Consider the following 14061-nt stretch of genomic DNA (forward strand, 5'->3'; position numbering starts at 1 on the left):
CGGCAACACGGTCATGCTCGCCGGGCGAGCTGGCCCATGTCACGGCCGAGCTCGCCGGCGAGTCGACCGGCAACACGTCCGTGCTCGCCGGGCGAGCTGGCTCGTGTCGCGGCCGAGCTCGCCGGCGAGTCGACCGGCAACACGGCCGTGCTCGCCGGGCGAGCTGGCCCGTGTCACGGCCGAGCTCGCCGGCGACTCGACCCTCAACACGGCTGTGGTCGCCGGGCGAGCTGGCTCGTGTCGCGGCCGAGCTCGCCAGGCGATCCGTTTCAGCTGTTCGTTTTCTCGGCTTTTGAAGTTTTGACCGAGATTCGGTTTTTCTAAGGACTTTCGGACATCGATTCCGTCGTGACAGATTTTGACCCCAACAATGAGGCGGTATCAAGCAAACAAATAAATTTTCAAAAGTCTTCGATTCAATTTGGACATAAGATTGAGGAATCCAGCAGACATGAACTATGGGATATCTTGGGAATACAAAATGTAGAAGGAATAAGATCTTACATGGGACTACCAGAGAATCTTGGAGGGTCCAAGATACAAATTTTTGGTTTTATTCAGGAACGTTTAAACAGCAGAGTTAATGGTTGGACGTTTAAGTTCTTCACTAAAGGAGGAAAGTAAGTGATTATTAAGTTAGTGATTACAGACTTACCAAATCATGTGATCTTGTTATCGTTTACCAAAGGCAACTACAAAGAAAATGACGAGTGCGGTTGCACAATTCTGGTGGAGTCCAAGTGGTAGTACAAAAGACATGCACTGGAAATCATGGGATAAAATATGTATAAATAAGGATGAAGGAGGTTTAGGTTTTAAAGATCTCACTGATTTTGACACGGTGATGCTTGGTAAACAGTTATGGCGCCTGATTGAAAAACCAAATACCTTATTCTCACGAGTTTTTAAAGAACTATAGGAACGCTTCACCCCTGGAACCGATCAGATCATATTCTCCATCATATGGCTGGCGGGGTATTGTCTCTGCAAGATATCTGGTTAGCAAACGACTAATCAAAATGATGGGATCAGGATCATCTATCTCTGTATGGAACGATCCATGGCTCCTAACCACTCGCCCGAGACCAGAAAACAAAAACCAACATAACATTTACCCGGACCTTAAAGTTGAATCTCTCATTGATTCATAATCGCGAACTTGGAACTCACAGGTAATTCAGGCTTTAGTGGATCCTCATGATGAAAAAATCATGGAAAGCATTCCATTGAGTAAAACTCATATGATGGATAGGGATGGATGGCATTTCACAAACAATGAAAAATACACAGGTAAATCAGGATACCAAGTAGAACGGGTTTATCTAGATAAGAAAAAACCACCAGTAGTGTTCGGACCTACAGTTGATATATTGAAAGGATTCTTCTGGAAAGTACGGTACACCAAAGATGCATTTCTTATGGCAATTGGTGTCAGGGTGTATAGCAGTTACGAAAAATCTGCAAGTAAGAGGACTACAAGGAGATATATGTTGTGCCAGATGTGGAGCTTCAGAAGAATCGATAAACCATGTTTTCTTTGAATGTCCTCCAGCGCGTCAACTCTCACAGATCCCATCAAATCCAGCCATTTTCCCTTTAGTTCTCTCTTCACGAATATGGATCACTTATTCTGGAGAGTTCACCTGAAAATGGATGATCTTCAATTTGCATAGATCTTATGGTATATTTGGAAAGGAAAGAATAACAAGGTATTTAGTAATATGGATATTGATCCTAGGGAAACACTCAAATTGACGAAACATAATCAACACTTTGGCCTGAAGCAGATGTGGTGAACACACAGAGGACGACACAACCTCTTGAGGCTTTCAACTTACCATCTATTCCAGGGCGTTGGTGTTTTACAGATGGTTCATGGAAAGATAATTGGCTGTTTTCAGAAGGTTGGTATAGTACGCTAGAAGGCTTTCAGGGTTTGATGGAGGCAAGAAATTTCAGGGCTAGTCTATCCCCGCTTCATTCGGAGGTGGAAGCTCTACTTTGGGCAATGAAGTGTATGAGAAATTTACGTCAGATTCGGGTCACATTTGCAACGGATTGTTCTCAATTGTGAAGATGGTTTCGGAACCAGAAGAATGACCCGCTTTTACAAGTTATTTGGAAGATATCAAGATCCTACAAGAAAGTTTCCTCAGCTCAGAGATCAATCATGTACCACGAACGCAAAACACAAGGGCGTATAGTCTAACACGAAGTGTCAGGAACAACAGTCTTTCGTCATTCACATAGATGTGAAATTACCAGTGTGGTTTACAGAGTCAATATGAATCTGTTTTAAGTTCATGACAAAAAAAATCGATGTTGTGTGTATTGATAAATATTTATAACATGATTATACCAGCATGTGTGGATGTGCGCACTAGCCAAATTATACAACCAGATTATATATGGGTAACTGGGTAAACCGGTTCAACTGTGGGTGTGCGTTTGGTATGAAAATATTGGCCCTTTGAATTTACATTACAATCTCCCGTAAATTTGAATTTTCAATTCTATTAATACATTTTTTCGTTCGCTCAATTTTTTGTCATTTTTGAATAAAAACACCCAATCCTGCCATTAGTTTTTCCCGTAGAAAATATGGTATACATAAACAGTGGTGATCTCATAAATAAAAAGACAAAGCAAAACCACAAACAACTCCCAACAAATGTGAATAATGGTAATCTGTTTTATTGACGACACAACAACAAAATGAGAATCTAATTTTTCATACTTTTGACGTTGGAGTTGGCTTTTAATACCTAAACAATTACCAACGGGGGAGGATAGGCATGACGGTGAACTTCATGGTGCCATTGCTGCAGTGAGCACCGTCATGCTCGCCACATGAAATATAGTAAGGCTTCATTTTTGTAAAGAACAAGTTCAAAACCATTCCCAGCACCTTGCTTCGGTGATGCTATCATATTTCCTTTCTTCACATCGCATTTTTCGTAACTCAATGGGTTAGAAAACAAATAAACGCTGTGCGTGAACGGTGCTGGTGGGTTGTATTTGAACACTGCAATCGGATAACCTAAATTTGGGAGAGAAATCTGAACCAATAACCCCCATTATATATGTTGCAATGCAAACAGAATATTCCTTACAATTTATTTTTAATTATTTCATAATTTAATAAAATAATAATAATAATTTAGAACAATAGAATATGTAATCGGTCCTATATATATATGTTAGGTTCAACATGCACTAATATAGATGAGCGACTCAAATGGGTTATTTAACTCTTAAATTTACCCAAAGTCAGTAAGTCATGACAATATTTTCTATGATTTAATGGTAATATATGGAAAACATAGAAGCCAAAACAACCAAAATTGCATTTTGAAAATAGTTCGATCCAATAATACAAAGACTTAAGTTCAAAAAAAAAAAAATAATAATACAGAGACTTGAGTTTACCCTTATCTAAATAGTAGGTATGTCCAACAGACATGGTCGAGTAATACGACGGTTTAGAAAGATGCTAAACACTCCGTGTTTAACATCTACCATCCAGATAAGTTATGTATGTGTACGAATATGAAATATTTTACATAATTTGTCCAACAGACATGATCTTTGAATCTAGACGATTCGGATTACCAAAAAGTTGGTCGCTGCGGCCTTGTATACTAATTCTCCACGTTTTGTTTTTCTGGATGACGAACACGAATGGAGGTAGGTTTCCATCACAAAGATAACGTTCATTTGAAATTTGTTTTGGTTAGCTGTCTTACTAAAAACAATAATTAGAAAATAGCTATCGTTTACACGTGAAATTTCATGATACCGTCTTTTCAGTCTTCACCAGCCAACGCTGTCCCCTTACCCATCCCTCTCAATGCTCAGTATTTTGTCTAGTTATGAAAATCTTAATTGTTGTTCTTTTTTCCTAATCATTTGTTCTTTATTAAGTAATTATGATTAATCTATTGGGAGATTATTTATATGAAACTTTCCTTAAGTGTATTTGTCCATATTAGTCTTTTACTTTAACGTTAGGTTAAACATTTGTAGGAGATAGTATTGTATATAAGGGGTTGACGGCACATATGAATAAGATAAGAGAAACCATTATACACAAACTTTCTTAACATGGTTTCAGAGCATTGATCCTATACTTTGATCGTGTTCTCGAACTTATACTTGTTTCTTCATTATACTTCATAATACACAGTTCTTTCTTTTCCTTGATACGCGATGGAGAAGGATGGCGAGAAAGGGGTCGAATAATCTGTGACTTCGAAGACTAAGGAGACGACGGTAGAGATGAATCCACGGGTTGAGATTAAACGACAGACCATATCACCATATGATCTATCCTCTAGTGATAATCCGGGATCGTTGATCTCTCAACCACTATTAAAAGGATCCAATTACAGTGAGTGGTCTGGAAACTTGAAGATGGCTCTTAGGGCTCGAAAGAAGTTTGGTTTCGTGGATGGCACGATTCCAAAACCAAGCGAGGATTCGGGAGATTTGGAGGATTGATGGACTAACAATGCGTTAGTTATGTCTTGGATGAGGCTCACGATTTCAGAGAGTATTAGATCAACGCTCTCCAATTTCGATGTGGCAAGTGAGTATTGGGAGCATATACGACGCCGATACTCTGTGAAGAATGGACAGAGAGTTCAGAGAATCAAAACTGAAATTGCAACCTGCAGACAACAGGGACAATCAGTTGAAGAATACTATGGAAAATTGATGCATCTGTGGACATCTCTTGCCGAGTTCAGGCAGTCCAAGAGCTGTGGTTGCCCTATTGGGATCGTGATGGAACGTGAACGTCAAGAAGATAAGTTACACGAGTTCTTGACTGGGATTGATGAGGCGATACATGGAGCAGTGAAGTCAAACCTGCTCTCTCGAGACCCGCTTCCATCACTTGATGAAGCATACATTGTCTTACTTCAAGATGAAGACTCGAAGAAGACATATCGAATTATGGATGAGAAATACGAGAACTCTGCACATGCTGTTCGAACTGGACAGTACTCAACTGGTTCAGGGAATTCTGGTCACTCTGCAGGATCAGGTTCTTCTCAACAGACGTACCTTACTAAGGAAGAAAGAATGAAACAACACTGCTCAAGTTGTGGACGTAATGAACATCTAGCCTCCAACTGTTTCCGCACGTTGGGCTATCCTGAGTGGTGGGGAGAGCTACAACGTGGTAAGCAAACATCTTGACCACAGACTGGAAGAGGCCGTGGTTCGCAGAAGGAGAGACCTGCTGCGCGAGCTAATGTGGTGTCTACTGGAGGTTTGGTACATCAGGAGATATCGGCTCATGCAGTTACAGCGAGTGATCGAGCTGGCCTCACTGGGTTAACAGACGAGCAGTGGAAGTCTTTAGTGACTCGTCTGAATGAACGCAAACCACAGGATGAGAAGCTAACTTGTATGTCTTTCTTATCTTCTTGGATTATTGATTCAGGCGCAACGAATCATATGACTGGCACTCTTGGTTTTATCTCTGATATTCGAGAAGTGATTCCTTTGCAAGTTAAGTTACCTGATGGGAGAGTTACACTTGCTACACAGCAAGGAACGGTTGTTTTGAGTCCGTTGCTTACGATTCTGAATGTTCTGTTTGTGGTGGACTGCAATGCCATTTGATTTCTGTTTCACAATTAACTAAGGAGAAGAGATGTATTATGCAGACTACTGATCGGTTGTGCTTGATACAGGACTGCATTACCAAGATGCTGACTGGAGTGGCTGAACAGTTGTCTGGACTGTATTTTCTGCGAGGGATGGAGTTTGCTGGAGCGATGACTCGAACAGATAAGGCGTCTGTAGAAGTGTGGCATCAGCGTCTTGGACATCCCTCTCATGGAGTTTTAGATCGTTTATCTATTTCAAATTTGTCTCATGATAAGAGTTTTCAGAATAAAGTTTGTGAGATTTGTGTAAAATCAAAACAAGCAAGGAGTCTTTTTCCTACAAGTTCTAATAAAACAACTACCTTATTTGAGATGGTGCATTGTGATCTATGGGGTCCTTACAGAACAAAGGCTCATTGTGGAGCCAGTTACATTCTTACTCTTATCGATGAGTTTTCTCGGAGTGTCTGGTTGTATTTGTTGCCGACTAAGCAAGGTGTCTCTGCGACGCTAAAAGACTTCATTGCTTATGTTGAAAAACAGTTTAGTACATCGCTGAAGTGTATCAGAAGTGATAATGGTACTGAGTTCATGTGTATGACTTCGTATTTTCGAGGAAAGGGGATCATACATGAGACGTCGTGTGTGGGTACACCACAACAGAATGGTCGTGTTGAGCGTAAGCATAGACACGTACTTAATGTGGCACGCGCTCTGCGGTTTCAAGCTTCTCTTTATGGAGTTTTGGGGAGAATGTGTTATGACTGCAGCTTATATTATTAATAGGACGCCGACACCTATTCTTAATGGGAAGACTCCATTCGAAAGGTTATATAATAGACCACCAACTCTCTCACACTTACAAGTATTTGGTTGTTTATGCTATTCTCACAATCAAAAACGTATGGGTGATAAGTTTGCATCTCGAAGTGTGAAAGGTGTGTTTATTGGGTACCCATCTGGAAAGAAAAGTTGGCGTATATAAAACCCTGAAACTGAAAAGATATTTTCTTCCAGAGATGTTGTTTTTGCTAAGGCAGAATTTCCTTTTGCTCAGGTTATATCGACTGGTACTGATCTTGGTTTACAACAGCTTCCATCTGAGATGGAACCTACAGTGCATGACGTTGATGATAATCCGCTGCTGCATATGGAAAGTCATGGAGTCGTTTCTGAGGAGTCTAGTGAGTCATTCCCAGAACCTGCATCACCAGATATACTCATATCCGACCCTGATACAGAGGACGGTTTGACTGAGGTAGAGGAGGATGACATCCCTGTATTTCAAGAGGAGATGGAGACTCACATGGCTGGATCAGATTTACCTATCATTTCGTCTTGTGTTCCAGATATTGATCCTACACTTGTTGCTTCAGGGTCAGTGTCTTCATCAGTACCACCTCCTACTTCTCTACAACGAGAAGCTCCGGTCTCACCAGATATGGTTAATACAGATGTGATTACACTGGGTAGAGGGCAACGTGAGAAGAGACGTCCCACGAAGCTCCAAGATTATGTTCTTCATACCATTAATCCAATGCATGAGGTGTCACCAGCTCCAAATTCGTTGTCATTTACGGTGGACTTTGAACGGTTTTCTGATTCACATAAAGCTTATCATGTTGAGTTGATGTCATATACGATTCCTAAGAATTATGCTGAGGCTGTCATGTTAAAAGTTTGGCGTGATGCTGTGCGGTTTGAGATTGATGCACTGGAAGAGAATGAAACTTGGACGGTGGAGACACTACCAAAAGGTAAACGAGAGCTTGCAAATGGGTATTTACGGTGAAGCTTCGAGCTGATGGAACTCTGGAATGTTATAAAGCTCGTCTTGTGGCGTGTGGCAATAGGCAGGTGGAAGGCAGTGACTATGATGAGACTTTTGCTCCAGTAGCTAAAATGACAACGGTTTGCTCTTTTCTTGAAGTTTCTGTGGCTCGGAACTGGGAAGTTCATCAGATGGACGTACATAATGCATTCCTTCATGATGATTTACACGAGGAGGTGTATATGAGATTACCACCAGGCTTTATAGGTTCGGATGCTACTAAGGTATGTCGGTTACGCAAATCGATATATGGTCTTAAACAGTCACCACGCTTCTGGTTTGCAAAGCTGAGTACTGCTCTACGTGACTATGGATTTACTCAGTCAGTCTCTGATTATTCTTTCTTTGGACTGGAGAACAGTGGTGAGCGTCTGCATGTTTTGGTATACGTCGATGATTTGATTATTTCGGGTTCTTCTTTGGCGATTATTACTACCTTCAAGGACGACTTGAGTAAATGTTTCCGAATGAAGGATTTGGGATTGCTGAAATATTTTTTGGGTATTGAAGTGGCTAGGAGTCCGAGAGGAATTTATATGTGCCAGAGGAAGTATGTGATTGATATTCTAATGGACACTGGTCTTTCCGCTGCTAAACCGGTCGCGTTCCCTTTGGAGCAGAATCAAAAGCTGGCGGTAGATGATGGGGCGGACTTGGAGAATGTTGCTGGCTATCGTCGGCTTGTGGGAAGGTTGATTTATCTGGCTGTTACTAGACCTGATTTGCCATATTCTGTACATGTGTTTTCACAGTTTATGAAGAAACCAAAGCAAGCACACTGGGAAGCAGCCTTACGGGTAGTGAGGTACTTGAAAGGAAATCCCGGCCAAGGTATTCTTCTCAATGCGAATGTAGAGCTCTCGTTGGTGGCTTGGTGTGACTCGGATAGGGCAGGCTGTCCATTAACACGGCGGTCCACTAGTGGATGGTTTCTTCAGCTAGGTGATTCACCCTTTGAGGAGTGCAGATTCTTTTATTCCTTTCATAATAAAGAAATACTGGTTTATTAGAATTTCCGGCTCGGGGAAACAAAATGTCATGGCAAAGAAGAAGAGAGAAAGGGGCAATGATGATTAGATGTCGTCTCGATCGTGCTCTAGCAAACGAAGATTTACTTACTTTCTTTCCATGCTCTTACACATAATACCTAGGGATGGCAGGGTCTGACCATGGCCCAATAGTGACTTATCTAGAAGATAAAGTTAATAGGAGAAAAAGGCAATTTCGTCTTGATAAGAAATAGATTAGGCAGGATGGTCTTATGAAATCAATTGCTCTAGGCTTGTCAGAATATAGTGAAAGTGGCACATAGGATATTGTTATAAAAATTTAATCTTCTATTTCATCATCATTTGCTCTTAGAATTACATTTGATTGACGATAAAATGATTTAGCATATAACTCAGTGATTTTTTTTTTGTCAGAGATATGATTATTTTATATATACTGGGAACTAAAATAGTATATATCCCATATAGAAAAATCATGAAAAAAGGGCGGAACTTTGAGGAGTGCAGATTCTTTTATTCCTTTCATAATAAAGAAATACTGGTTTATTAGAATTTCCGGCTCGGGGAAACAAAATGTCATGGCAAAGAAGAAGAGAGAAAGGGGCAATGATGATTAGATGTCGTCTCGATCGTGCTCTAGCAAACGAAGATTTACTTACTTTCTTTCCATGCTCTTACACATAATACCTAGGGATGGCAGGGTCTGACCATGGCCCAATAGTGACTTATCTAGAAGATAAAGTTAATAGGAGAAAAAGGCAATTTCGTCTTGATAAGAAATAGATTAGGCAGGATGGTCTTATGAAATCAATTGCTCTAGGCTTGTCAGAATATAGTGAAAGTGGCACATAGGATATTGTTATAAAAATTTAATCTTCTATTTCATCATCATTTGCTCTTAGAATTACATTTGATTGACGATAAAATGATTTAGCATATAACTCAGTGATTTTTTTTTTGTCAGAGATATGATTATTTTATATATACTGGGAACTAAAATAGTATATATCCCATATAGAAAAATCATGAAAAAAGGGCGGAACTTTGAGGAGTGCAGATTCTTTTATTCCTTTCATAATAAAGAAATACTGGTTTATTAGAATTTCCGGCTCGGGGAAACAAAATGTCATGGCAAAGAAGAAGAGAGAAAGGGGCAATGATGATTAGATGTCGTCTCGATCGTGCTCTAGCAAACGAAGATTTACTTACTTTCTTTCCATGCTCTTACACATAATACCTAGGGATGGCAGGGTCTGACCATGGCCCAATAGTGACTTATCTAGAAGATAAAGTTAATAGGAGAAAAAGGCAATTTCGTCTTGATAAGAAATAGATTAGGCAGGATGGTCTTATGAAATCAATTGCTCTAGGCTTGTCAGAATATAGTGAAAGTGGCACATAGGATATTGTTATAAAAATTTAATCTTCTATTTCATCATCATTTGCTCTTAGAATTACATTTGAGTGACGATAAGATGATTTAACATATAGCACAATGATTTTTTTTTGTGAGAGATATAATTATTTTATATATATTGGGGACTAAAATAGTATATATACCATATAGAAAAATCATGAAAAAGAGGGCGGACTTTTGAGGAGTGCGGATTCTTTTATTCCTTTCAGAAACATGATAAAAAATACTGGTTTATTAGAATTTCCGGCTCGGGGAAACAAAATGTCATGGCAAGGAAGAAGAGGGAGAGGGAAAGGGGCAGTGATGATCAGATGTCGTCTCAATCGTGCTCTAGCAAACGAAGATTGACTTACTTTCTTTCCATGCTCTTACACAGAATACCTAGGGATGGTAGGGTCTGACCCTGGCCCAATAGTGGCTTATCTAGAAGATAAGGTTCCTAGGAGGAAAAGGGCAATTTCGGCTTGATAAGAGATAGATACGGCAGGATGGTCTTATGGAATCAATTGCTCTTAGCTTGTCAGAATATACTGAAGGTCGCACATAGGATATTGTTATAAAAATTACATACAATCCTTTTTAATCTTCAATTTCATCATCATTTGCTCTTAGAATTACATTTGAGTGACGATAAGATGATTTAGCATATAGCTCAATGATTTTTTTTTGTCAGAGATAATATTATTTTATATATACGGGGACTAAAATAGTATATATCCCATATAGAAAAATCATGAAAAAGAGGGCGGACCTTTGAGGAGTGCGGATTCTTTTATTCCTTTCAGAAACATGATAAAAAAATACTTGTTTATTAGAATTTCCGGCTCGGGGAAACAAAATATCATGGCAAGGAAGAAGAGGGAAAGGGGCAGTGATGATCAGATGTCGTCTCGATCGGGCTCTAGCAAACGAAGATTGACTTACTTTCTTTCCATGCTTTTACACAGAATACCTAGGAATGGTAGGGTCTGACAATGGCCCAATAGTGGCTTATCTAGAAGATAAAGTTCCTAGGAGGATAGGGCAATTTCGGTTTGATAAGATATAGATTAGGCATGATGGTCTTATGGAATCAATTGCTCTAGGCTTGTCAGAATATGCTGAAGGTCGCACAGAGGATATTCATATCAACATCTTCATATTCTTATTTCTTACACACACAAACCATTTCCCTTTCACTTCCTCTTTTATTTCATCCCAAAATCCAAAATTTTTTATTTCAAAATTTATAAGCTTACTAGAGTTACTCAATTTCATGATTCTTGGTCAAGAACGAGTGAATAACTTTCATTAAGAAGTGACGTGTGATTTGAGAAGCTAAGAATGAACCTCATTTGATTTAAAAATGAGTTTTGAATTTTTTTTTTCCCAGATCTGTTAGCTAGAAGACTACCGTGTAAGTTTTCTACAACGAGAAGACTTATACATAAGTTTTCTAATCAATAAGGAGGTTAGCTTTGCAATTAATTTTATGTTTGTTTTTCTAGAGAAGACTTCTAGGGAAGTCTTGCAATTTTTCTTTGTTAACAAAAAAATCTCTAAAATACCAGAGAAGACTTACACGTAATCCTTCTCGGATAAGCATGTTAGTTTTGCAATTGACCTAATTTTGTTAGAAATTTGTCTCTTTGTAAAAGACTTCCATGTAAGTCTTCCACCAGAAGAATTCTAGTGAAACTGTTATATGTTTGAAATTTAAGTATTTCGGAAGACTTCCTAGAAGACTTCTAGCGAAACTGTTATATATTTGAACTTATGTAATGTCAGAACTTTTTTGAATTTGACTAAGTTTTTTTGAGAAGTTTTCTCCCTTAGTTGTAGTAAATTTGACTAGTTTTTTGTGATCTTGTGTTTTATTATTGAAGTTTTATCAATAACTTCAATAATGTCAACTATTTTTGGCAAGATAATATTGTATAGATGAACATATTTACCAAAAAATATAATTAATATGTTTGAAAATTTACAAAAGAATTCACAACTAAAAGAATACACCTACAAATCAAAAACAAACCTTAAACAAAACTATTATAGATCATTCTTCCACAAAGAAAAGCTTGGACTCCACATGACATGGAAGAAGACTTCCTCGAAGTTTTCAAGCGCATTATATGTTAGAAAACTTCCTAGAAAACTTCCCTGGAAATCTTTCGAGATTGGCTCAGATCTGAAAAATCATGCATATTAAAAAGCATTCACATGACTTTGAAATAGAGAAAAGCTTCAAAATAAGGTAAGAGATTTAAGCAAAAAAAAAGGAGCTTTCAAAAGGTAAGAGTTCTAAGCAACAAAAAGTTACCAAATGAAGAAAAATCAGACGTGAAGACTTACCAAACCGCTTAGATCTGTTATGAAAGAGAGACATGGGAGAAGACTCCACCAGGAGATTTTCAGGAAGTATTCTAGTGCATTAAATGTTAGAAGAGTTCCGAGAAGACTTTTCTGGAAGTCTTCCAAATCTGTCTCAGATCTGAAAATTTTGCATATCCAAAAGCATTCAAATGTGTTCAAAACATTGAAAAGCTTCAAAACGTGAATTCTAAATCCTGAGATGGTGCAGATGCCAAAAGCTTCAAAAATAAGATAAGAACTAAACAAAAAAAAAAGATTTTTCAAAAGGTAAAAGCTTTAAGCAACAAGAGATTATCAAATGAAAAAAAAAATATGATTTATAGGTTTCATTTAAAGGAGTGGAAGATTAGAACCATGTAATGAAAAACTTGCAAAAACAAAAATAAATCACTGAGAAAGGCATGAGATAAAAATGATAAACTGATAAGTTTAGTGTTTTTAAGTTTAAAGAGATTAGAGAAAAGTTGGAGAGTTTTAGAATGAGAAACATTACATTTTTGTTGCAGTCATTTGAGAGAGTTTTAGAATGTGTAAATTATCTTTATATAGCGAGACAAAAATTCTAATAATGTTAAATATTTTCCATTGATAGAACTTTCAAGTATGTTTTCTAATAGAATACTTCCTAGAAGACTTACTTGCGGAATTTACTATTCGCCCAGAAAACTTCCCGAATACATCCTAGAAGACTTACAAGCGAAAGTCTTATAGACCCTAAATTCACTTTTCACCTGGAAGACTTCCGCGGGAAGTCTTCTAGTACATTATTTGCTGGAAGACTTAAATCACCTAAAACCTAAACTCAAAATAACAAACTAACTAAATACAAACACTTCATAAAACTTAAAATCAACTTTAAAAGTGTTTAATATACACAAAACTAAACACATATAAGTCAAAATTTTATATTTCGAAAAAAAATTAAGCATCCAAAATCTAACCCTAAGAATACATACAATACTACAACATATGTTACCAAACTCTTAACCAAAGAATACCATGACACACTACATTCACTCATCTATGTTGAAAACAATTTAATTTTACTAGATCTTAATTTATATCATTTATAAATGTTTATAATTACATGATTTCAATTTTTTCCCCATCAAAATATTTTTATAAAATTTATAAATTATTTTTAAGATCTACTATATGAGAACACTTCTTGGAAGTCTTCGGGAAGACTTACAAACCTCGAAGACTTACAAAACCTCAGAAGACTTTACATGGTTATATTCGTAAAAATGCATTCTGGTTTTGTGTTTGGTCATAAAGGGCTGGTTATAATTTCACTAGCCTTTTGGGCTACTTTTGCATTTGATTCAAGTTTGAGTATACTTTTGGGGTTGAAATCAAGTTTTGAGTCATATTTGGCAAATTTACCGGTTAACAATAACCAATAATCATCTATATTATCAACAATTTACATATTAGAAATAATGATACCAAAAAACTACAAATATATTGCTAATGAAAAATCATCAGTTAAATCATTAAATTTATTTATTAAAACTAATGACTAGAAACTAATATATAACAAGGAATTAGGTTAAACCCTTAAGACATAAGAGAAAATATACTATTAGTCTATTACTATATAACGTAGATAAATAAAATCTTACTATATAAAAGAAACTAATTTGAAAGCTCCTAAGCTATGCCACATAGGCACAAATATTCTTCCAACCAAACTTACACGTCAGCTACTCTTTTACTCTTTCGTGTATTATAATTCTTAACAAATGTACCCCATCAGAAAAGGCCCAAATATTAAGAGCAAAGTCACCTCCTGCCATTCCAATTAGACATGGACGGATCAACTCTTCAGCG

Source organism: Brassica oleracea, chromosome C4, assembly GCF_000695525.1.
Source record: "Brassica oleracea var. oleracea cultivar TO1000 chromosome C4, BOL, whole genome shotgun sequence".
Classification (NCBI taxonomy): domain Eukaryota; kingdom Viridiplantae; phylum Streptophyta; class Magnoliopsida; order Brassicales; family Brassicaceae; genus Brassica; species Brassica oleracea.